Genomic DNA, 5,353 nt, shown 5'->3' with positions numbered 1-5,353 from the left:
CGATCTCCTTTTGGTACGAATTTTTTAACTGGAAATCCTTTGATGAGTCTTCTGTATTGTGGTAAAGTTTTAGCCCCAACGGAAGTCGGATGATTTTTAAATGATTTTTATAAAATCATTGCGCAGTGCTGCCAGTTTTCAAATGAAATTATATATGTGATGAAGTGATAGGATATGCAAAGATGTATGTTATGATGTGATTTATGTGATTGGAAAATATGTTGATATATGTGCTATGTAAATTTTTAAAGGTGAAACATCGCAAGTGAATCGTGATCGCAAGGGAAAGAAAGTGTTTTCGGATTAAGCACTTGAGGTGGGCTTTCTAACTAAGTATTTTGTGGGCTTTCGAACTAAATACTTTTAAGAGCTTTAGTTTTAATATATTGATTCGAGCATCATTTTATGTGACAAAATTCCTTTTAATTGAGATTGCAAGTATTATTAATTTTATTCGTTGATGATGTGATTTATGTGCTTAAAGTGAAAGTGATGTTATGTGATATACGTGTTGATTTAGCGAGTGCTTTGTGATTTGCTCGACTTGTTGATGTGATGTGAGATGATGCTCGACCTTGACAGAGAAAAATGATTTTATGTTTCAAATATGTTTTTGAGGAAAATAAAGTTTGCAAAGGGAATATCATGCCATGTGTTTGTTTTGAGAAATGCCTATCTGTTTGTTTAGCAAGGGAGTTGTCCCTACTAGACCTATTGAAATCGAATTCGGGTCTGACTAGGGAGTGAGTCCCTACTCAGGCTAGTGTACACCAATGGGGATCGTGAGCCGTCTTTTGGGTCGGCCGGTCTAGTGATCGAGTTTGCGGCCACAAATCTCGTTTCACAGTATGTTGTTGATGTTGACGAGGTTGATGTTGATGAGATTGATGTTGATGAGATTGATGTTGATGTTGATGTTGATGATCATTTAGTGGGGAGTGAGTCCCTACTATGAGTTTAATCGAATTCGGGTCTTAGCAAGGGTGCGTCCCTACTCGGACTAGTGTACACGATGAGGACCGTGAGTCATCGAATGGGTTGGCCGGTTTTCGTGCTCGTGGAAAGTGGCCCCTTACACGGCACCCTAAAGAACAGATATGGCAGTTTCTTAAATAATCAAGGAGAAATGGTTGGTTTGAAATGATGAGGAAAAAGGATTTGAGGATGAGTTGAAAGTTTGTGTTTGAAATATTTTTAGTGTCTCGGGCCTTTTCAAGTTAAAACCCCGAGGTCACTCAATGGTGGCATGATATACACAACTGTTATAAAAATTGTTTTGGCATTTGTTCACTGAGTGCATCAAGTACTCAGCCCTGCATGTATTTTCCCTATGTGCAGGTTGAGCGGTGACGAGCGCGGTGGGTGTTGAGCATAAAAGTGAAGAATGTCTACCAAATGTCAAGAATATGTTGTGTCTTCATACATAGCATTATTCTACTCTCGAAATGCTTCCGCTAAATATTGTTTCTTTTGAGTTGTTGATTGTTGAGATACTCTGATTTTATTCGAACTATTCCCATTTGTTTCGAGCTATGGTTGAGTTGTGTTGATTTCCCCTTTCTTCCCCGCTTCCTTAATCCTCCCCTAGTCGCGATCAACCGTGTTTTCTATCCTTAGAAAATGCGGGCGTGACAGTGATGTTATTGATTTCTTGTTGTTATAGTATATTCTTCGACGACTACTAATAGTCTTAGTAATAGACGACATAGTTTCAATGCAAAATAGGTTAACTAGGAGAGAGATAACTTGAAAAAATTACTTGTCTTAAGTATATTCTTCGTCGACTAGTAATAATCGACGATTTGCTATTGTTTTTAGGGTTGGACGCTCGTCATAAATATATGGCTCTCAGCATTTTTTTTAATTACATATAGAAAACTTACATGACTTGTTAGGAAACTGATTTATTTGAAGTGTAGTATTTCATGGGGTGTTATAGATTAGTAAAGTGTCTTTGGAAAAAACAAATGGATGGCTCATTCTATGATTTTCATATATTTTTATTCGTTATAGTATATTACTACTAACATTGATAAGATAAAGAAAAAAGCAATATTGATATCTTTGTCCTCTTTGTGTATGGACAAAATTATGCAGTGTCACAAATCAAGGGATAAAGTGATATTCAAAAGCGCTTTGGTTTTGGGGAAATTATTTTAGTGATTTTTGTAACATAATCAAGACATCCATTTTAACACAAATGCACATGCAAATAATTCAAATAACCAGAAATAATAATAAATTAAACCCAACAACCTTGCAAGAATCACGTCTTTATTAACATAATAAAAAAAAAGTTGCTTTATTTGAGTTTTTTTTTAAGTCTATGTGTACATAATTTAAAACTCTCTTTAATTAATTTGATTTTTTAGTGAACAATAATTACCCATGATAGACCTTACTAAAGAAACTTAGATTGACCAAATAAATTAAGGTAGGTATCATTTTTATGGTTTAGGGAAAAAGATAACTAAAGTGTCTAGTTTAGGTTGTATTGATGTTTTGTTTGGTTTTAATAAGAAAAAATTGCGAAAAGCGTATTAAAGAAAGAAAAGCCCATACCTTTCCCCTTTAAAGCAAAAAAATGACCTGTTTCTAAGGATGGAATTTTGTCATTTTCTTCTTAGCTTGCTTGTGGACCTATAATATATAGGAGAATGATCAAATAGTTTTTCATATACTAACATTTTTATTTATGAAAAGAGGACTCCTAGTTTTTCAAATGAATTGATTCCTAATTTTTACACTTTTGTATATGATTCATATGCCATGTATAAATATACTATAATTCATTAATCTGTTAGCTATGGACTTGTTTTTCCGATGCAAGAAACATAGTCGCTTAAGCTAGGAATTGGTGAGGTAGAATGTCCAATTCAAACACAAAAATAAAGATAACAACAACTACACAACCATCAAATAATAAATGCAAGCACGAAACAAAAGAAACATCCAACCAAAGACACTTAAAAATGAGAAATTCAACCCTAATATGAAACACTTTGAGCTGACTCCAAAAATGTGTGTGAATTTGAAAGTTTTAGTTTAATTATAAATCTCAGTGGTGAAGTTTGACATTTCTGATCACTCAATCAAACGGTTATTGGAATCAATCAGCAAAAATCATATCCACAAATACTAAAAGAAGCAAAAAAAAAGATAACTAATTAACTTTGACACATGTCTATCATCCAAGCCAAAGAAAACTCCTCAAATTGTTACAAATAAATTAATAACTACCAAATCCAAGGAGTGTGGTCGAATGGCATGTGACTCGTCCATCCGTAATCAAATGATCAGTGGATCGATCCCTGTCTTTGGGTATGAAGCAGCTTTAAATCCTTGGGCCATCTGTCCCACCCTTTGAGGTGACTACAAATCAGCGCAGGGAATAATCAATGGGCCCGCCGGTAGATACACTTGATATTTACCAAAAAAAATTAATAACTACCAAAATCACCCAACTTAAAAATTCCAAAGCAAACTCCTCAAATTGTTACAAATAAATTAATAACTACCAAAACCACCCAACCTAAAAATTCCAATTGTTAGACACAACTTGAATATTCTAATTGTTATAATAAAATTGTGCACCATACAATTTGTAATGTATTGCGTCACATTTGTTGTCTTTCCCTTCTTAGTGCTATTGTGAATTAAGGAATTAGGAATATGTCGTTGGATATGGCAGATGCTAGGTTAGGTGGTCCAAATACTTAGGTATTTCATTAATGCATATAGACATATTATTTTGGTATGTTGGGGAACTTGTTACACAAATTAGTTATTTGCTGCCCATTTTTTATGATTTTGCGACACAAATAGTAGTTTCCTATTCACCATTTGCTACTATAATTTGTATATTCAACTTATTAGTAAAATAGAAAGCATATTACCAACGAAGGTAACCTTTAATTATTAAATTTTCATAAAAGTACAAATCTATGTACAATAAGGCGATTTATTTATCTGTTTTAAATTAATACCTAACAATGTATTTAATTAAAAAATTACAAATTTATGTAAACTGAAACAGATTTATTTATTTATATTAAATTGTTACCTAAGTATTAATCAAAAGAATAACATTGAAAAGATTATTGCTTCCATATTGGGTTTTAATTTCTAAAGGCCCAATATATGGTTCGGTCCAATCCATACAATATAAAATTTACAAAACCCTAAACCTAATCTCACCTCACTCTTACTCCCCTCAGGCAGAATCTCCCTCGCTCTAGCGATCTCAATCAAAATCAATCGGTCATGGGTAATTCATCTCGGTCGTTTTCTCTTCGTGCTTGAATTACATGAATTTTGGTATGTTTTTGTATTGAATTGAGTGAATTTTGCAGGTAAGGTCCACGGTTCTCTTGCTCGCGCCGGAAAGGTGAGGGGGCAGACGCCCAAGGTGGCCAAGCAGGACAAGAAGAAGAAGCCCCGCGGCCGCGCTCACAAGCGGATGCAATACAACCGCCGTTTTGTGACAGCCGGTAACTCTATTTTCCCCTTTAGTTTTTTTTTATATTTTCTTTTATTTTTTGCGGTTTAATTTGCGTGTAATGTAAGATACTATACGATTGTTGTTCATGCCAAAAGTTCATATTTGACTGATTAATTTTATTTTACGATTTGGAATTTTTGTTTTCTGATAGAATTAGGTCTTTTGTATTTGAATTGATACGGAATTTGAATTAATAGGGTAGCTGATTTTTGTTTCATGAACTTGTGATTATGTTATCAAAATCTGCATCATTGTTAGTGTGTGGTGTGAAATTAATTTAATGTGAATTGAGCTGCTTCTGTTTAGCTTAAGATATGATGTTTAACTCTAATGTGAATTGAACACCTTCTTAACATGTTGTTTATGGTTTAATTTGATGTGAATTGAGAAGCTTCTGTTTTTGCGTTAGAGACATGTTGTTTATTGTTTAATATAATTTGAATTGAGCTGATTCTGTTTTAGCTTTAGAGATATGTTGTTTGTGGTTTAATTTAATGTCAATTGAGCTGCTTATGTTTAGCTTCAGAGATCTATTGTTTATGGTGTATGCTATTGTTCTACTTCTTGCAGTAGTTGGCTTTGGAAAGAAGAGGGGGCCAAATTCATCTGAGAAGTAAAGTTGTGCAGTCAAGTAGTTTATATTGGTGACGAAATATGGAGCCTCGTTTACTTTTTTTATAGACAATCAAGTTTGTAACCGTGTTAAATTGTTTGATTATGTTGCAATAGACTCCTTTGGCTTGTTTCTTGGTTTTGAATCATGGGCTCTAAACTTTGAGTATAATCTTTTTGTTTACTTTTGAGTTGTTAGTAGTGAAAATTTGAAGTTGTTACTGGTGAGCAAGTTTGGAA

The sequence above is a fragment of the Salvia splendens genome, chromosome 14, assembly GCF_004379255.2.
Source record: "Salvia splendens isolate huo1 chromosome 14, SspV2, whole genome shotgun sequence".
NCBI classification, from domain to species: domain Eukaryota; kingdom Viridiplantae; phylum Streptophyta; class Magnoliopsida; order Lamiales; family Lamiaceae; genus Salvia; species Salvia splendens.
This window is presented reverse-complemented; position numbering follows the sequence as displayed.